At 34.9% G+C, this 22,365-nt stretch overlaps 1 long non-coding RNA gene across 1 annotated transcript in view; it reads right to left on the bottom strand.

Moving 5' to 3' along the window:
* Positions 1 to 22,365, bottom strand: part of LOC116528400 — a 717,144-nt gene that overhangs the window by 248,503 nt on the left and 446,276 nt on the right. Inside the window, exon 2 of the long non-coding RNA XR_004259010.1 lies at positions 1,374 to 1,449. This is a non-coding gene — a long non-coding RNA (uncharacterized LOC116528400). The remainder of the gene's footprint in view (positions 1 to 1,373; positions 1,450 to 22,365) is intronic.

Genomic DNA, 22,365 nt, shown 5'->3' on the forward strand with positions numbered 1-22,365 from the left:
AAATTAAATTGTAATTTTTAAACAATTTCATGTGATTTTTTTGCACGAAAAATTATATCTGAAATATATTGTTACATAGGAATTTAAATATGCTTATATGAGGAATAAATTTATGGTTGAAAATATGAAGCCTTAGCCTTAGCCTCAAATCCTTTCAAATGTACTTACACAGACATGTCTCACATACACAGAAAACTACCTATTGCACTTTTAAAACATCGGCATATTATTTAAAATATAATTTCTTATTACTGAAAGTTTTTTCATATCTTTATTTTAAAAAAACTCGACTAAATCCCCCCACAAACCAGCATTTTATACATTAAAAACCATAAAATTATAAAAGTATTTGTATTTTTAGTATTTTAACATATTCAGCAGCAAATACTATCAAATGCCTACTTTGCCATAGCTTTATGATAAATGCTATTCATATACACATTGACAAAAGAGATGGTATTTTCATTTTTCTGGAGACAGGAGCAAGAGATGAATTAAGCAAGTATGATAAGCAATCATGTGTTTATATACACACAACATATATATATATCATAAATTATAAATTACAGTTATATATTTATTCCTTAAGGATATTTGATTTCTTTAAACATTATGTTCCAGTTCTGAGATTTTTATTTATAAATTTTATTCATTACTACCTTGATTTGGTAGACATTATTCTATTTCTATACCTTCTTCCATAAATTTGTATTTCAAATTCCATTTCAATGGATTTAAAATATTATAATACCACTAAAATACAATTCCCCTCACTTTCATTGAAGCTATTGTTACTCAAATTTTATTTTAATTTCCATTTTGTTATTCCAATGTTGTAAAAGCTATTTCTTCTGCAATTAAAACACAAGCCTTCCTTCAGAAACACATAAAAGAAAATTGATTTTCATCCTGAAAATGTCAAACTTCTGCCTATAATACTCAGCTATGGTTTTCTGAAACAACAAAGTTCAAAAAGAGCCATCGACCTGATGGCCCTTTGAAACACAATGATGGATGCAATGTGTCTACTACTTTACTGTCAGAATGTCCTCCAAGAGAAAGAAACAATCAATGAAGAATAATAAATCTAAACTGGGTAGAGGTTTGCTTGTTTTAAATGTATTAAAAGAGAAACAACAGGTATTTCACTTCTCTGGAGAAAGACTTTTATTAACTATTTGATTAACTCTTTTCTCTCCTTCTGGCTTATTTGAATCCCACATAACATATATCTGCTTAAAGACATTGAGCAATGCCTGGAAATTTAACACCTTACACGGTTCTTGAACTTACTGTGAAATATAGATGTAATCTACTGTTATTCTTTAAAGGAGAAGGAATAAAACTCTAAAGGAGGATACAACTTTACTCACCCCAGTGCCGTGTTCCTCTGTCAATCTCTAGGTCTGACAACTTCAACTGTTTCTAGGGATTGATGTTTCCATTCTCCTATAGAATAGAATTACTGATGAATACCGTATCAAAAGCAAAGTCGTTACTCAAGTGCAAAACATCAGAACAACTCATTTTATTACAGATTATGATTACATTAATATTTCTTATGCTTAAAATAAATTCTTGCAAATTCTCAAAAGCAAGTGAGTAAAAGATTGCAAGGATCTTAAATATAAGTTTGGAAGTATAAAACAAGTCTAATTTAAAACTTAACTAACTCTCAGAATATGTATCTATGCTCCAGGTGATATTCTTTACTCAGGAAATGAAAAATCACTTCCACCTGCATATTTTGTATGACCAGAGTCTGCCATTTTACCAGAGTCCTAACAAGGAAGCACTGCATAAATTCTCCTTTATAAACGACACTTTAAATACATGGTGTTTTATGATATGGTCCACATATGCAAGACAACTAAGGACAATTACATAGACTGAAAGTTACTTTTGATTTGTTAGAATTGTTATTTTTATTCATTCATTTATTTTTTGAGACAGGGTCTTGCCCTGTTGCCCAGACTGGAGTACAATGGCACGATCACAGCTTATTGCAGCCTCAGCCAGCTGGGCTCAAGCAATCCTCCTACCTCAGCCTCCCAAGTAGCTGGGACCTCAGGTATGTGCCATCATACTCAGGTAATTTTTGTATTTTTTATACAGGCGGGATTTTGCCATGTTGCCCATGCTTGCCTCAAATTTCTGGTCTCAAGTGATTCTCCCACCTTTGCATTTATGCTTTGTAAAAGGAGAAATAAATTAATTTTATGATGATGTGACATAACATCCAAATTATGAAAGATGTTACATATGTTAACTATTTGTGTCATTTCCATTGTGATTTGAAGTCAAAGTTAGAGATCATGTCTTATTCATTTCTCTCATGTGCATATCAGGAAATATGTACAGAAATAGATAGAAATACATATATTTTGTTTCAAACACCTAAATATATAGAATATAAAATTGACAGATGCATTTGATTTATGAAAAACAAAACTATGGTTTATTTCTTACAACCAAAGTTTGTTGGTGATCTATTGAATAAGTTAATTAGACAAAAATGTTAGTTTACAATGGTTCTAAACTGATCTATATTAAGTAACATCCTGAAAAAGGAGATACATATTTATAAAAATCTAGAGTACGTAAATTAAATTTTGAAAATAGTTTATTTTCATAGATAAATAGAAATCTCTACATAAAAAAAATTAAGAAATGCATACAAGTCAATTTTTATATCACTTTGGGGATTAGTATATGTCTATCTTAAAGGAGAAAATAAATAGGACTATATTCAAAACATAAAAACAATAAGCAGTATATTCACCAATTTTTCACAACAGAATTTAAGCTTAATAGCAGTATGTAAAGCACAGCAGCAAAAGCTTTCCAGACAAATTACAGATGAGGTGTGATGGGATCTTATAAATTTTTGTCATCACCACCCCTATCCTTAACCCCAAGCCCACTGTGGCCCCTTGGTAGCATTTGGGACAATTCTGTACAACTCCAAGTTTCCACAGAATGAAATTTGAAAATTTTTGATATAAATCATTTTTAATATTCTTTAATAACAAAAGCTATAAAAATGGATACTGCAAGGACTAAATAAAATTTTCTCAGTTGGTTTAATCAACAATAACCACAATAGAAGGAAAATTTTTGCAGTGACCTCCTGACTGGACATTAGCTCTGGATGTAGTAACAAAGATCAGAAATAGCTATATTTTCTCCTTGGGGTTCTGTACATTCGTGAATACTGCTGAACCTTCAATTAGTCTCATTTTTAGGAAGGCATTTCACACTGTGCTTTGTGTCGATTTAGTAATACAGTGGGTGGCTTATGATGTCTGAGTCATGATTACACATTTCATAAAATACAGCAGAAATCGTAGAAGATTTATAAATTAACACTTAGAGCATTCTATGCCTTCAGGTCTGGAGATAAAAGATGAATGAAATATTATCTTTTATGATTTCAGTATATCTATGATTATGTAAAAATTAATTTCATGTGATTATGCACACATTTTATCAATATAGTTCCAAAAACCAATTATTACTTAAAAGCTTACTTTTTACACATTTCTGTTACCCTAGATTTGGGGAGTTATAAATTATCTCTTAAATACAAAGTACAGGATTTCAATTAAATAAATAATTTATGTTTTAAAGATTGGAAAGTAGGATAAAAGTCATATCTTAGAATAAGTACCAACTGTCTGTGGTATTTCACTTATCGTAAATCCTAATTTTTATAAAACTGTTTTTCTATATTGATATTTCAACAGTACCCTTCTATAGAAGAGTTCTACATAATACCAAAAATAAACAAGATTTTTTAACTGCTCTCAACTGCCTCAACATTAGCTAGAATAAATAAGAAAAGAATAGCTTCTATTAGTTTAATGCATACAATTTCCCACAGACTGCACTGGAAATTTGTTGTGTGATGAACCTAAACTAGTATTAAAATGTAGTCATTGCACAGTGTATATATATTTGAAAACATATCATAAAAAGTAAATACATACAATTTTATCTATCAATTAAATCGGTTAAGAAATATATTGTTTGCTTTAAAAATGTGTTATTCATGATTAACCACTATGATGTAGTAGTATAGTATTTAACCAAGATTCATTATTTAACTATATTTCAACCCTTTAATAATGTCACTAAATGTGCAACAGCAGAAAGATTTATGCTATGATCTAATTGAACACCTTTTCACCTGCAACAAAACCTGAATAATGAATTAAAATTTATTAAGGTAAAAGGCTGCAGGTTTTATAAAAGGCAGTTTCAGTCTTCATAACCACTATCCACAAAAGGGCAATACTTTGAATTTTGAAGCGATAATTAAACACTAGAGAACTACAAATAGAAAAAATTATGAAATTATGTCATATATTGCTATGTAAGTACAAGGATGGTTGTATGCATTTTGATAACTACCACTTATCAGAGGTAATTTCTCAATAAACAAAAAACAAATATTCATCTAGGTGTAAAGTAGAAATAGCAAACATTAGTATAATTAATTGAATTTTGAAAATGCTTAAGGATAACAAAAAATAATGTGATTTAAATAACAAGATTTACCTTTCTACTTAAATAATGTTATTAACCATTAGTAGACATAAAATTGCATCAGTCAAATTCCATAGATAGTTATTTAAATTCATTGATGGAATAAAGGAAGGAGGTATAGACATTAAGTAGGCAGTGAGGGAAGAAGTAAAGAGAACTTGATGTTTTACAAAGTGACAGGAGATTTTTAATTTAAACCTATTTGAATGTTGAATGCTTTTTGTTGTTGATGTGAGTTTTGTTTTCTTTGGCTTTTTGGTACAGTGTCTCACTCAGCAACCTAGGCTAAAGAACAGTGGCATGATTATGGCTCAATACAGTCTCAATGTCCTGGGCTCAAGCAATCCTCCTGCCTCAGCCTTTCAAGTAGCTGGGACTACAGATGCATGCTATCACATTGGCTATTTTTTCAAAAACAAAAATGTCGCCAGGCCCCCCGTGGCTCATGTCTGTAATCCCAGCACTTTGGGAGGCCGAGGCAGGCAGATCACAAGGTCAAGAGATTGAGACCATTCTGGCCAACATGTTGAAACCCTGTCTCTGCTAAAAATACAAAAATTAGCTGGATATGCTGACATGTGCCTGCAGTCCCAGCTCCTTGGGAAGCTAAGGCAGGAGAATCCCTTGAACCTGGGAGGCAGAGGCTGCAGTGAGCTGAGATAGATTGCGCCACTGCACTCCAGCCTAGCAAAAGAGCAAGACTCAAGTCTCAAAAAAAAAAAAAAAAAAAAAAATTTTCCCAGAGACAAGGTCTTGTTATATTGGCCAAATCTGTTTTGATCTTGGGTTCAAGTGATCCTCTTGCCCAAGCCTCCTAAAGTGTTGCGATTATAGGCATGAGTCACTGTGCCAGCCTTAAAGGTTTCTTAAAGCTGGAAAGATAATACCACTACTACCACTTTTTCTGAATGAAGAGAGCAAAACATGCTAAGAAATTACAAAAAAAAAAAATGTGATTCCTAGTAGCAGGTATCTATTGATTTTTCTCTTAGTATATTTTCTTGTTTGGATTCCAGGATACCTCACTTCCTGATTTCTCTCGTACATTACTGGCTCCGTTTCTGCAGGTGCATGCTCATTTCTCAATAATAGAATGTCCCAGGGTACTGACCTTAACTTTCTTCTCATTTCTACATATAATAATTTCCAAACTGTTTTTATTCAACCTTGTGGAATTAAACATCATCTAAATCTCGAAAATGTCAAAATTAGAATGTCAGTCTACAGCCCTGCAGCTTTTTCCTTCACATCTAATTTAATGTCTATAGTCATTTCAAAATTAATATGGTCAATGGCAAGCTACTGACTCTCATAGCTCTTCCACTCTTTTTTTTTTTTTTTTTTTTTTTTTTTTTTTTTTTTGAGATGGAGTTTTGCTCTTGTTGCCCAGGCTGGAGTACAACGGCGGGATTTTGGCTCACCACAACCTCCACATCCCAAGTTCAAGTGATTCTCCTGCCTCAGCCTCCTGAGTAGCTGGGATTACAGGCATGCACCACCACACCCAGCTAATTTTTTGTATTTTTAGTAGAGATAGGGCTACTCTTTATAAATAGCAATTCTATGCTTTCATCAACTTAGGCCTTTATGATACATTTGTACACTATGAAGCCTCAAAGTTAAAATTCACAATTTCTTTAATCTTTTTCATCTAACATTTCTATGCTTACGATATATTCCCAGAGTCCTAATGACTCATAAATTGTGTTATTATTCTTGTCATCCCTCTAATAACTTCATTCAGCTTAATAAAATCCCCACTTACTTTACTTATTTTAGGCCATGTTAATATAAGACAGTGGAAGGGGTTAGAGTTATAAAACAACAACGACATAAAAGAAAAATGAAAAGAAGTTTAAGATAAAAAGGAGAGAGCCATCCTACTCTGCTATTTGGCATTTGACCAAGCTCTTTGCCTAATTACACTTTATTTATAAAGTAGATATTTTGGTATGATTTCTAATATGTCTTGCATATTCGTGATTCAAGACTACACAATTTAAGTCAGAAGTTGATACTGACTTCAAGAATTAATAGTAGTCATTTGGTAGTTGAATGTTGTGTTAATGAGGATTTGACTACTGATCTAGAAGAAAAAAATGCTATGTTCAAGATGTTGAATGATTTAGTGGTGATGTATGCCAAACAATGTTCTCACATCAGCAGTACATTTAACCAGAAAAGAAAAAAATTAATAGTAAGAACCTTTTATTAAAAATAAATACCTTCTTAAAACCAAACAATAATTTCAGAAATATGTTGGATATTAAATTTTAAAACCTTTAGAAACAATGACATAAATTCTTCCTGGTTGCTGTGGAATGGATTTTATGACCACTACCTTTATATAAATCTAGAGATTTTTCAACAGATTACAACACTGTGCTTGTTTTTCTCAATGACATAAAGAAAATAAAATATAAGCTCAATTAAAAGAATAAATTTATATTTCACAAATATGTCAGTATTAATAGGGAAACTTGACTGACAAAAATGAGTATCTACACATGTAAAGAAACTCTTAGCCACTATAATTTCTTGGTTTCATTTCTTAAAGCTAAGTACTCATCTAATCAAAATATTGCATTTTTTTTCCAAGATAAAAATCACAAAGTGTACACATAAAGGGATGGCCTTTGATTTTTGAAATATTTTTTTCTGAGTAAAAGATAGGGCATACAGTCCTAGAAACAGCTGCTAAGACAACAGTGTTTTGTTCACAACCAAGGTGATTAATATATGACTTTTGAGAAAGCTTACTATTTTGCATAACAAGATGTGCAATGAATGGCCACTTCAGAGCATTTGACTATCATGAATCATTATAATACCATTTTGAAATCTACAGGCCTTCTAATACTCAGCATGCTACAATAACTCCATGAAATTATTTTCAGCATACTTCAAGAGTATGCATTTTGTCATTACATTTTCCTGCTGAGAGAGTTCACAAAGAACACACTATTCTTTAAATTATCTTTTATAGAATATTTATGGTATCATTAGGATGTGACAAAAAAACTCAAAAGTGCCCAAAGGAGAGGTGGGGCCTATGTATGTTAAAACAAGGACAAAATTTGAATATATGTATCTATTAAATATGTATTTCTTTTAGATTGTCTGTGCTTTGAGAAAGCTGTTATTAGAAAAAGGGCATCATTTTTGTGAGTTGCAAGCACCTTTAGAAGTTGTAATAGCCTTTTAAATGCAAAGGTCTATAAAAAGGATTTGTTTTATGCAAATTTAAGCAAGTCAGCTGAATCATATTGCAGAGATGAATAGCTGCTTACTTTGATTCAGATTTGAGGTCATTCTTTCACATACAAACAGCCACCAAAATGTTTTTGACTAATGCTGGGATATGTATCAATTCTGCAAAAAACTGATTTTGCTTCATAATTGGCAATTTAAAAAAAGCACTTTAGAATTCCTTGCTACTTTTTAAAAAACCTCCAGGTAATATACTGAATCGTTACATTTAAATTGGCAAAGGTCCAGTAAGGACTTAGAAAACTATTTTAAGTCATAGGGATTGGAAGTGACAAAATAGGAATCCTTTGCTCCTATATCAGAGAGATTATATGTGTGTGGCTAAGTGTCTATGTGTACTTAGAAGGATGGGAGTTTAAAAGACTGTGCTTATAAATATCTTCCTTCAAGATAGGTAATAATTTTACATGCCCATTCATTGTTTTACAACCTTTGCTGATTTCACTAATCTCATAGAAAATCATAATTTCATAGGTAAAAATTAATATGACATTGTTTAATTTGTATTTTTTACATAATGTGTGGTTGAAAGTTTGAATGCATTTGCTCTCCTTACAATTATCAATTTTCTCAATCTATTTTTTAACTTTTTAGCATATACAAAGTTATTAATAGAGATATTTGTTAAGCCAGTATTCATACTGGTTACATTTTTGGTAGATTCCTTCTCTTGGTTTGTAGTATGATTTTATTCTGCAGTATTTGCCATAAATATGAAATGTTTATATACTAAAAATGTATTGTTTTTCCTTTGCATTTATCTTTTTAAATTAAATCCTTACTCCTTAGTACAGATTTTTTTGATGTTCCATTCATCCATTTATTTTCATATTAGAAAAATTATACCAATACGTTTAATGTATATGAAATTGATTTTGACATAAGGTGTTTATGGGTCCAAATATGAATTACTACATTTCAAAGCTTTATTATTTCACACTTTATGCTACATTTTGCCAATCCATTATGGAAACAAAAACATTCAATTTTACAGACAAAAGGAGATCTTTGCTATAAAAGTAGAATTATATTCTCAAATCCTTGATAATAGAATACTGTTGTGTAACTATTCATTACCATGAAATGAAATTGATTTTAAATTGATACATGCTTACTTTTATTTTTTGGAAGGTGTCTTTTAGCTTGGAATTTAGATGTGAAAAGTACTACCAATTGAATTGAACACTGATGCTAGCAACAGGAGGAAGACAAGTTCTTAGGCAGGCAGGCACGGGTCCCCACTGAACCCCGACCTTGAATCCAAGGACAATTTAAAGCCTGAAAACCAAGCTGCCAGTTCTGAATAGAGTCGATGACCAGAGTGAGAGCTTCTATCCTCGTCTTATCCACTCTTAATTAGTTTATAATTCCGCCTGCTGGATTATAAACTGCAGGACAGAGAAGGTTGGTCCCCAGAGGAAAGTATTTATTTTAACATTGTCCTGCAGCTGGACCTTTCCTGTAAACACGATGGCAAAGTGTCCGAGGTCCCATATGTGCAGGCTTTCTTTGCCTTGCAGGATATTCCAGACCTTTGACAACATTGTAGGATTGATCCAGCCCTCCTAGCGGCCATCTCAGGAGAGGCTGCAAAGGGCAATTCCAAGAGACAAAGGAAGCAAATTCCAGAAGTGCCTCCAGCAGGGGAGTCAGGTCCCTCTTGTCCTGTTCCTCCTGATCCAACCTGTGCTCCCTATCCAGGCTGTCTCTCAATCTGTCCCATCCTAGAAATGCTAATTTTAAGTGGGTCTCAGCCTCATTCATGCCCCTACAAGGGACACCTTGTGAATATGGCCCTATTAGGGTTTAGGTCCCCTTTTCTCTACAAGACTTAAGACAAATCATGGGAGATCTTAGTACATTCTCAGACTACATTGACAGGTTTATAGAGGCTTTCCAGAATTTAACCTAATATGTGAACTCTCCTGGAAGGATGTTATTTTACTTTTGAGTCAAAGACTCACTACCAATGAGAAGCAGGCAGACTTGCAAGCAGCAGAGAAGTTTGGGGATGAGCTTTGTTTTCCATATAGTGCCAAGAAAGAGGAAGAGTCTTATCCAATTGGAAAAACAGCAATACCATTGGAGGACCCTAAATGGGACCCCAGTGATGACACAGGAGAATGAAGAGGGAAGCACTTTCAGATGTGCACAGTGGAGGGCTTAGGAAGGGCTAGCACCAAGCCTCTCAATTACTCCAAACTATCCATGATAGACCAGGGATCAGATGAGAATTCCACTGCCTTCCTGGAAAGGCTAAGAGAATCCTTGGTAAAGCATGCCTCTCTATCTCCTGATTCAGTCAAGGGCCAACTAATCCTAAAGCATAAGTTTATTATTCAGGCAACCCCAGTATTAGGAGGAAGCTACAGAAACATGCCATGGGACCAGACAGTACTTTAGAAAATCTCCTGAGAATGGCCACCTCCGTCTTTTATAATAGGGTCCAGCAGGATGCTCAAAAGAGAGGAAACAGAAAAAGGCACAGGCTCTAATGGCTGCCTTGTAGGCTTGCAAACTCCAGAATCCCTGAGATGTACCCCTTAACTGCTACAAATGTTGCAAGCCAGGGCACTGTAAGAAGGACTGTCCAGGCAATAAGGGGAAGCCACCATGACGATGTCCAGTCTGCAATGGGAACCACTGAAGTGTTGATTGTCCTGGGAGATGCAGGTTACTAGGTCCAGAGATGGCCTCCCAAATAGTCCACCAGGACTGATGGGTGCTGGGGCTCCTCTCCCTGGCTCTGACAATTCAGACCACTGTTACCCTCCAGAAGCCCCAGGTGACTCTAGAGGTTGAAGGAAGATGAGCTTCCTCCTGGATATAGGAGTGGCCATTTCTGTTCTCTCCAATCCAGGCTTCTTCTCCTTCCTCAGCATGATGGTGAGGGGTATCTCAGGATTATCTTTTTCCCAAACTCTTAGTTGTAGTCAGGGAGATCTCTTGTTTACTCATGCCTTTTAAATCATGCCTGAAAACTAAACTCCTCATCTAGGCAGCAATATTCTGGCTCCTATGGGAACCACCATCCTTATGGTTCCAGGATATACTCTTTGTCTTCCCCTGGTAGAGACTGATATTAATTCAGAAGTTTGGGTAACTCAAGGGAATATTGGCTGGGCCACAACTGCCATACCTGACCACATCCACTGTAAGTATCCCACTGTTTTTCCTAACCAGATACAAGATCCCCTAAAACTGGAAGCTAGGGAAGAGCTAGCTTCCTGTCACTGATAACTTGGTGTTCCAGGGCATCTTCAAACCTTGCAACAACCCTTGTAATGCCCTGATATTGAGGGTACAGAGACCCAATAAGGAATGGAGACTGGTCCAGGACCTCCCCCTCATTAATGATGTTGTGGTTCTAATTCATCCTGTGGTTCCCAATCCCTATACCCTACTAACTCAAATTCCTGAGTGAGCAAAATTGTTCATAGTCCTGGACCTAAAGGACGCCTTCTTCTGCATACCACTATATCCTGATTTCCAATACTTCTTTGCATTTGAGGATCCCTTCAGCCAGACTACCCAGCTAACCTGGACGGTATTGCCACAGGGATTCTGAGACAGTCCCCACCTTTTTGGGCAGGTGCTGTCAAGGGATCTCTCTTTATCCTCAACATGTAAATGACATTCTCCTTTGTGCCCCATTTGAGGAAATCTCTCAGGAGGGGTGTAAGGCTCTTCTTAATTTTCTAGCTAACAGAAGATATAAGATCTCAAAATCTAAGACAGCTCTGTCGGACTTCAGTGAAGTATTTAGGTCTAGTCTTGTCAGAGAGGACCAGGGCTTAGGTGAAAAAAAGATTAAGCTAATCTCCTCCTTTTCCCTCCCCAAAACCTTCAAGCAACTGAGGGGATTCATGGGCATTGGAGGATTCTGCAGATTATGGATACCTGGGTATGATGAGATAGCTCATTCCTTTATCACCTAATAAAGGAAACTCAGGCAGCTAATTTGGGAATCAGAGGCTACAAGCGTCTTTAACCAATTGAAAGAAGCCTTGCTTGAGGCATCAGCACTTACTTAGTCTTTCCATAGGGAAGATGTTCAGTGTTTACATAACAGAAAGGAAGAGAATGGCCCTGGGAGTTCTAATCCAGGTCCAAGATCCAGCCCAGCATCCTGTAGGCTACGTAAGCAAGGAGCTTGATTTGGCGGCTAAAGGATGGCTGGCATGCCTCTGGGCAGTTGCAGTGGTAGCTTTGCAGGTACCAGAGCCTACTAAATCAACCATGGGGAGTAACTTAACTGTTTATACCCTACATAATGTAGCAGGACTGCTATCTTCCATGGGGAGTCTCCAGGTAACGTACAACCATCTCCTCAAGTACCAACCTCTGCTATTGGAGGGATCAGCAGTTCAGTTAAGAACTTGCTGCTGTCAAAATCCAGCCACCTTCCTCCCAGTAAAAGCTGGGGAGCCTAAACATGACTGAAAACAGATAGTAGTACAAACCTACGCAGTCAGAGAGGATTCAAAAAACTACATTAGAGAACCCAGACTTGACTATCTTTACAGATAGATGTTCTTTTATAGAACAAGAGACACATAATGCAGGGTATGCGGTAGTCACCCTAAATGACACTATTGAAAGCACAACCTCTTTCTTCCGGCACAAGTGCTCAACTAGTTCAGCTAACTGCCCTCACAAGGGTGCTTGAATTAAGCAAAGGGAAAGCAGTTGACAATTATACTGATTCTAAGGATGCTTTCCTAGTCCTCCATGCCAATGCCAAGATTTGAAAGAGAAAGGCTTCCTCACAGCTAACTGGTCTCCCATTAAACACCATCAGGAAATTAACAGACTATTATTCTAGGTTTTCCTTCCATGAGCAGTGACAGTAATACATTCTAAAGACCACCAAAAGTGGATACATGAAATAGCCAAGGGAAATACATTGACAAACCATGCAGCTAAATTGGCAGTGAGAGGACCCCAGGTTTCTGATCCACTTGAGGCCTCTAATCTGGGAGGGCTGCATAAGAGAATCAAAACCTCAATATTCTTCTGAGGAAATAGAATGGGCCACCTGTTGGGCATATACCTTTCAGCCCTCACGTCGGATACAATCAGAGGATGGCAAACTTCATCCACCAGCTTTCAGCCAACGGAAAGTTCTCAAAATGCTTCACCAAGCCTTCCACCCAGGAAATGATTAAATTTATCAATTAGCCCAACGGTTGTGCTCGGGCCTGGGTGGGGAGGGACCTTACAGTGTATCTCTTTCTACTCCTTCAGCAGTGAAGGTCACTGGAATAGATTCTTGGATTTATTATAGGTGAGTAAAGGCCTGTGGAACTGATGAAATAATTTCTGTTGACCCAGAAGAGCATTCAAAGTACCAATGTAAAGAAATTGGAAACCTCAAGCTGAAGATCATAAAAGACAGGTGTCAATAATTCACCTTTCCTTTATATCCTCTTTATAGTCCTACCTATGCTTGCTGTTCCCACCTTCATTCTGTTCCTCACCATTAGGTGTCTTTGCCAAGGACCCCTTAAAAATTGTGAATCCCCCTGAAATTGTCTACTCCCCTAAACAGCTATTTCTCTTCTAAAATTTAACTGCCCTCGCCCAGAAAAGATTTATTTCACAAGAGTGAAACAACTCTGGCCACAACATTGTTTTCAGAATGATTCATCTATTTTATTTGTTATTTCTGTTGTCTCTGGCACAAGATTTTCCCCTTTTAGCTCATTTTTGTATAATACTCATATTTGGTCCATGCATACTTAACCTCCTTCTAAAATGTGTTTGTTTTTGCCTAAAGGCCATCAAACTCCAAATGATCATGCAAATGGAGCCTCAGATGATGGCTCCCTTTTTACTGCAGACCCCTAACTAGGCCTCTGAGAGATATCTGACTGCTGTTTTCCCAAAACAATGCCCCCTGTCAGCATGAAGCAGAGCAGTCATTGTCCCTATCCTAATGGAAGTTAGATGTGCCTCTTCAGAGAAAGGATTGATAGTGACAGGATACAGATGAAGTCCTAGGAAGACAGGGACAGGTCCCTGGTGAAACCCAACCTTCAAGCCAGGACAATTTGAAGCCTGGAAACTGAGCTGCCAGTTCTGGATAGAGCCCAGGACCAGAGTGAGCTTTCCCATCCCTGGTTTACCCACTCTCCCTCAATTTGTTCCTCCTGGATGATACCTTTTAATCAATCAAATGGCACTTTATCGAAGCTCACCATGGACAAATCAACATGCATTTCCTCATTCTAAGCCCCAAAATCTCTGGACTCAGCCACACAGATAGCTACCTACTTTCAGGTGCCCTCTGGATGCTGAGAGCTTTCTTTCTGTTGCTCAATGAAATTCTATTCTGCCTTACTCACTCTCGGGTGTCCATGTACTCTATTCCTATTGGTCATGGGACAATAACCAGAATTTGCCCAACTGGGAGGGAAAGAGCCGTCTTGTTTCTGCTCACTGATCTTCGGGTGGGGTGGCAGGAGTAAAAGAGCTGCAACACCCCCTCCCACTCCCCGAACAATGGGAGAGAACTGGGTGCCACTCCCTCCCTCTGGCAAAACTACAGGAATAAAAAGCTGAAACACTGGCAGTAAAAGTTCCTCAGAAATTCAAACCTCTGCATAGATGTGTGTAAGAAACAAAGATAATACAGGCATTGCTATTCTAAAGGAGTTTTTTAAGTAGGTTCTTGTTCAGATATACCTAAAACTCAAGCAGAATGGGAAAACTCACCAGAACATTCTGGAATCCTGAGAAGATTCAAGGAAGTGTCAAGAAGAAGTCACAAAATGGCTTCAAATAACTCTGAGAAGTTGGATAGGGATTTGGCAGATGATGAAACCCACAAGAGAAGTACAAAGTAAAGAGAGAAAATCAGAATCAACAAGTACCAAAACCCAGGAAAATCTGATAATCTATAAATAATATAGGCTAATTGTACAATTGTGGAATGTTTGGGGAACAGGCCACAAAACGACTATCTATAATTCCTAAAGACCTTGGATTCTATACCTTTGAGATGGAAAGTTTTAATTTTATTGTTCCTAACAGGAGAAGGATTCACTAGTAAGTGCTTTAGAAAAGTTAAGGTAGAAGTAAATTTATTATGAAAGGGGAAAAGTTAAAAAGCTATTGTATTAATTCACTCATTCATTCCCTTGTCCATCCATTCAACAGTGATTTATGAATCAGGCATTGTTCTGAGATATGTACCACAGAAATGAACAGAGCGCAATAACTCAGGTAAGATTAAGGTCATAAATTAGATGAGAGTATGTCTTTCTCGTATGACAAAAACACAGACACTATAAAATAATAGACTGTAAATTTGTTTGTATATTTATAAATTTGCCATCATGGTAAAAATATCATGAAATTAAATCAAATGTCATTTTGGGGAAAACAAAACTCACATTTCAGTCACAGAAGCCCCTCTGTAACTCTTCCAGCTACCTTTCTAAAAGTGTTTAAATTGTTTTAACACTTATATGGCACTCTCTCTGTTCTATGTTTATTTTATTTTAGCCCAGTTGGAACAAAAATACTTTGGCTGTCACGCACCTAATGGGGGAAAGCTCACAGAGAAAAAAACAAAGTATTTTTTACACTAAAAGATGTTGACTTTGAAGAGATTATCCCAGGGCTATGACAGAGACTTAGATGATTAGGAATTTGGATTTACTTTAGACAGTGTGGAAAAGAAGAGTAGTTATTGCAAGGTGATATTTAAAGTGAGGCCTAAAATATGTGAAGAGAACAGAAGTCTGAGAGAAAAATCATTTCAGGTGGCAAGAATGAAACAAGTACTGGTCATGTTTTTTTTTTTTTTTTTTTTAATTGTAGATGTCTTAAATATTGAGTTAACCATACCCTTTTACTTATGATCATTAAACAAATGGGTTTCCAAAGTAATGAGCTTCACTAAAATCATGTGTTTAATTTGAACTCTCCTGTTAATACTAATTAATGATTGCTTCCATTGTGATGATGTATTATGGGTCTAAGTTTTCCCATTAGGGCAAAACTGGCACCTTGATCCATAATTATACCAGGTGGTACATCATCTGCATTTATGTAGATATTTAAAGGGTCTTTGTCACTAATCTGTTTCATTGTTAGTTTCTAAGGACTATTTAAATTTATTAACAATAATTTTCTAAAAGTATCAACAATTTTACAGATCTTTAACTGTTTAAAAAAGAAAGCTAACATTTGAGGACCCTGTAACAATTCAAAATCATTTCGTGTACAAATACATATAAGACATTATAATTACTTCCATATTAACTTAAAAGAGGACTGGTGAGATGTAGATTAAAATGATTTTCTGATTTTTAAAAACTGATTATTCCTTTAAAGTCTTTCCTTATAAACTGAAATAATTGTTAATACAGAGGTATTTAAGTAGGATTTTATAAATTTCAAATGTTATATGCCTCATAAAAAATTTGGGGAATACTGTTTTATTAATGTTATCTACCTATGCCCCACAATTCACTACACTTTAATTTCTATAATCTCATTTTCTTTAGCAAGATTGTCCTTCAGAAGTTATGGTGACTGAGGAGATGACCCAAGGTTTCAACATGACGAAGTGTATCTTGGGTCTCAGCAAACATAATAAAAGAGATCTTAGTACTGTATAACAGAATCTGGGAGTATACAAGATTCTTGGCACTCTGAGGTTAAAATAATTTTCTAGCATGAGGATATTTATTTTAGATATAGGCTTCAGGTAGTTATATTGGAAAGTTAATAACTGTGCCATGCGAGATGTTTTATTTTTAGATATTTGGAAACAAAACCAAAAGGACACCAATAAAAAGTGAATAAAAATAACTACAAAAAAACTAAACCTGACTTTGAAGTGTAAAATTACTCTTACGTCCTATTTTTCTGTATCTACCACACAGACTTTACCACATAGACACAGACTTTCTCTTGCCACCTAAACACACACATACATCCATGTACACACACACCTGAACTTGCACATGAACACAACATATTATAGTGGTTAATAACACAAACTCTAAAATCAATCTACCTGGAATTAAGTCTTGGCTTTGTCACTGATCACTGTCAACTTGGGCAGGTTACTTTACCTATCAGTCCTCACTTTCCTCATCCATAAAAAGATCTATGAAGCATATTCTAGTCCATGTTGTCAGGTGAAATGAATTGGTATATGTAAATTACCTAGACCAGGGCCTATAAAAAACAGTAAGTAATATATAAGTACAGAGAGTATGCATGAGGTGAGTGTTAAATGACATCATTACCATGACTATGCCTTTAATGCACAGCAACACAAAGTCTGTGGAAAGACGACAGGAGGAAAACTATGGGATTTTATTAGGAGGAAGGAGATGATTTAGTTCCGAGAAATGACTTGTGTTCAGTCAAATTAGGAAATAATTTATCAAGACCTGTGACAAAGCAGACAAGAAGGTGAGAAAGAAACTGAATGGCATTTAAATTTTTGTGATTTTAAAAGCAAAGTGAGCAAGTGATCTGTATCCAATCCAGGTGGGCAAACTGTGCAACCCAAATAGAAACATATAGCACTACCTTTGGTTGCTCTAAATATGGATTCCTTCCTCATGGCTTTATATGTACATTTTCATCTGATGCCCAAATACATTATGAGATATACATATGGTATGTATCTGTATTATCGTAAAGAGGAAGCAGTTGATTTTGAAAAAGTTGTTACTTATCTAATGTCAAAATCTATTCAGTTTTAGAAATAGAATTAGAACTTACTTCTCAGTATCATATATTTTGCATTTTATCATGTCATTATGACCGTCCAATTTTAGAAATATTGTGTAGTGTTTTAAGAGTCATATCATCATGATTAAGAATATGTCATGATGTAAACACACAACAGCTATTTCCAGATCTTGATATTGTAAAGTATTATTGATGAAATAAAAAATCTGAGATAAATTCTAGAACTATCCTTGAAATATGTACACAATGTAGCTTTTAAGAAAAGTGCTCTATACAACCAATAAATTAACTGAAAACAAACTGGTTTCTGCAGAGCACAACTGTGTTCTTAGCTATACTGGATGACTGCTTGAGCCCAGGAGTTCAAGACCACCCTGGGAAAAATTGTGTGATTCTGTCTCAAAATAACATAAAATGAAATAATCAAAAATCAGAAAAAAAAATTAAGCTCAAAAACTAAGACTGTTTACATTGTTTTTTTTTTTTGTTTTGTTTTTGTTTTTTTTTTTTCTCCAGAGGCAAGAGGAGGTACCAACATCAAAACCTATTTTTTTCTAATTAAAAAAAATACATGATTTACTTTATCCAAATGAACCCTTCCAGCAGAAAGACATTATTGATAACATTGTATGTGGGATGACCACACATTTTGTTTATCCTGGATGGTATTAGTTTATCCCTATTTTTCTTGGATCAATTTTGTTAGCCTTTGTTAATAATAATTTTTAAATGAAAAATTTGAGACAATTATGTTTATAAAGTTTAGGGTTATTTTGGCAATCCTCACTTTGTACTTCTAGCTGTGAAAATACAAATGGATTGAGAACAGCATTCATACTTTAACAAATGGTCAAGTAAGTGATCAGGTATACCTTTCTTCTTTCCGATTCTTTCCAGAAGCTGTATATCTCCCAGTAATATTTTACAGATCATGTATGTGACCCTGCATTGTAAAAGGCAGTAGCAGGAGAAGCATTCAGAGCCGCTAAGGCCTCAACTTGGCCCTCCAGCTAAAGGTGGTTTTATGCTTCTCCAGCTTGTGAAATGGTACAAACCACGAAGTACTAGTGGAACTTGATGAGGTTGGTGGAAAGAGACAATTATATTTTTGGTGCATGTGAAATAACTACAGGAAATACGGACTCAGCAGTACCTCATAGAGCATATATAGAGTGGGGTGAGGAGTCACTATGCAGGACTTGTCATGTATTGTTTGGTGAAAATCTATACTGTTCATTTATTATTTGCCATTTTAGTGCTTATTTATTTTTAAGCCATAAACCATCTGCAACAATAAACAGCCTCACTTCCAAAAAACACATTTATAAGAAAAATTAAGAACTGAATTTCCATTTCTCGAGAAAGTTGATGAATAATATGTTACTTGTACACAGTGTCTGTGCCCATTTATGATACTTATCACTAGCGAAGTGGAAGAAAAAAATAAAATTGCTCAAGAAGCAATATCATCAGTTTTACAAATAAGTAGCTATACTTAGACTGTTCTAAGATTTATTACACATGCACATGAAGTTAGGCCATGGATATCAGTTCCATTAATATATAAGAATTTCAAAATTGTCAAATAATGCCACCTTTATCAAATAATGGCAAATGGAAAATTAGTTAAACTAATTTTAATGGATTCTTTCCATGGAATTCAGAAATCAAAGTAAACATTTTAGAAGTTCCTTAAGTTGGATGTGAAAAATTTAACATTATGAATTCAAATAGAAAGTCAGTTACATTATCTGTTATTCAGGGTAAAATAATTTGCTTTTGTGGTTATAACATTAAAACATTTTTTTGAAGCAGAGGGTCATTGGAAAAAACAATGTTTAACCACATTAAGTACCAATAAACTGAAATTGTAATTGAAATTTAACAGAAACTGTTTTGTAAAGCTAAAATATCCTCCTATATACAGAGATATAGGACAACAAAGATTTGAGAGAAAACAAATGTTTAGGTGATGCACACTTTAGCTTTTTGTAACTCATCATTTATCAGATGTTAGAAATATTTGAGGCTTTAATGATGTAGTCTGTAAATCAAGTTGCATGTCTTAAAGCATTATTGAAACTTCCTATAAACAGGCCTCTAAAATTTGCTGAAATTTTGTATTAAAATATCAGCTCAGATATTAAAAAAAACTTGATGAGTGCAACACCACATAAGTAAACTTTTGAAGCTTCGAGTAAGTTTTAGTTATCCAGAATAAAGACTGCTGGGAGGAAGAGAGGTATCAGTGTGGCTCCACAAAAATATGAGGAGTTGAGCAAGTTAAAAATAAAAAGTCAGCAAGTAACATTTTATTTTCAAATTCTCTAAATTTTCTTTAGAATATCATGTGGAAAGAATCATTTGACATGCCTTCTATTTTTATTTGGATACAATGTTTTCTGTGCATGAACAGAAAATCTTCACAGGTTTTCTCAGTTTTGCAGCATCGAAGGTTGACAAAACATTCAAAACATTCACAGACGAAGGTAGTATATATTGAATTTTGTCATATGAAAATATTTGGCATAAAGAGGTCCTCTGCACAGAGGAAGAGTGCCTGTAAAATTGTTTGGATTTAAATATTTATACATTTGAATATTTGCATATTTCAATACAGAAATAGAAATAGTTACACATTTCAATATGAAAAAAATAATACTGAGATTATCCTCTATGTATTAGTATTTGGGACTTGGAAACTCTAAAAAGGATTTTCTCCATTAGAAACAAATGATCTACAGAGAAAAGTCATCAAGGATATCAACAATTTCATGGTTATTAATCATAAAACACAAGTTAGAAGATGACTGAATCCTATTGCAGTAAATAAAAATTTACGAGACTATATTGAAAAAATACATTCTTTGATTAAATGCAACACATATGATTTTAGACATACACATAAAGAAATAAAGAACGGATTAAAGTACATGATAATGTGCTGGCTAATTATTATTTATTCTGCTCTGTTATGTTTTCTTATTTTTAAGTGAACAACATTTTTAAAAAAACTTTTTTTGCTTTGTATATGGGACATTGTTCTTTACATTTTTAAAAAGCAATTGAACTGTTTAAAACAGTCTAAAAGAAGATTTCAAGATCTACCACTATAATAAAATCCAATATAATACGTATATAAACAATAATTTCAGTAATTTGTCTATGGTCGTTCACTCATAGAAGGATCCTGGTTTGGACAAAATATTAGGCGTTTGCTTTAACTTTAGTCAATCAGTTGGCAGAACAGACAACTAATGTGAGACTACCAAACGTGTAGGCTGCTTTCACAGCTGCCAGTAAACATTTTCCTAAAAATTTTTACTCTGAAAAAACTTAAATTTATAGAAAATATTTGTGCCGTGCACAACCACATATATTTACATAGAATTATCAGTCTTTAATAGTTTACCACATACTCTCCTCTCTCTCTCTCTCTCTCTCTCTCTGTGTGTGTGTGTGTGGGTGTGTATGTGTATTTTTTTCCTGAACAATTTGCAAGTAAGTTGCTGACATCATAGCACTTCAATAAATTAGACTTATCAGGTATTCTTTTAATGCTTCAGTAGTTAGTTGGTAAAATTTAAATAAAGCAAGCTATATTTTGGTATGGAGTTCAGAAAGTCATTCTCCATATCAGTGTAGTGTGCAAATAAAATTAAAGTAAAAATAAAGGTCATTCTCAGCATTGAATGAATAACTAATATAATCATTTAAAGTATAAAAAGTTAGTGAATAAATGCATTTTTTTCTATATTTAATCGATATTTATGGAGAACCTATTATGCCTATTTCTCTTTTATAACAAGCAATGGCCAAGATAGTGAAAGTTCATACACAAAGAGTACTTTTAGTCTAGTGGGGTGTGACAAAGAGGAGATAAGTTCATATACATGTAATATCTCATTAAGAGCTTTAAAAATATACCAGGGCAAGTTAAAAAGTAACTGAAAGTGTTATTTCAGGTAGCATACATGAGACAGAGCTTTCTTAGGAGATATACCGGAATGCAAACTTTAAAAAGGTAAATGTGTGAGTCTTGTGAATATGTGGTGACAGAATGCTACACCAGAGGGAATATCTAATGTGAAAGCCATGTTGAAAACAGGAGAGGGCCAGCACAACTATAGGGCTGATAATACAGGGAAACCACCTAGAAGATGACATGAGAGCCACTGTCAGGTACAGATGGGGTCACACAGGGCCTTCTGACCATGGCCCAATCTTAGATTTAGGGATTGGCAAATTACAGCTCTGGGCTGGTTTAAATGATTTATGCACCAAGATATTATTTTTATTTTTTTTTCCAGATTTTTAAATGTTTGTTAACGAAACACCAACAACAAAGAAAATAACATGCAACAGAGAGAGGCTGTATGTGAGCCACAAAGCTTAAAATATTTACTTTCTCGTCTTCACAAAAGAAAAAAAACTGGTAATTCCAGATGGAAACTCATCAGAATTTGAGAGTTGGAGTGTCACATAATATGTATTATATTTTATAAACACTAGTTTAATATAAGTGTTGAAAATATTCTGCAGGTGGGCAAGAGCAGAAGCAGAATGATCTGTTAGGACGCTATGGCAATGGTCCAGGCAACAGGTGGGAATGGCTAGGTCTAGGGTGATAGTTTTGGAGGAGCTGAAAATTTACGGGACTGGGGCTATAACTAGAAGGTAAAATCAACCGAATTTGCTGATTTGGTGAATGAAGACAAGCAAACAGTCCAAAACAGGAAGAACTGCTTTCTGTGTGGTGTTTTTCCAGGAAGCAACAGCCCAAAGTGTACATGTTTCATTTAGTGTTCATGTTACAGATAATTTTTT

Source organism: Sapajus apella, unplaced genomic scaffold (assembly GCF_009761245.1).
Source record: "Sapajus apella isolate SASKATOON/1434 unplaced genomic scaffold, GSC_monkey_1.0 scaffold58, whole genome shotgun sequence".
Lineage (NCBI taxonomy): Eukaryota > Metazoa > Chordata > Mammalia > Primates > Cebidae > Sapajus > Sapajus apella.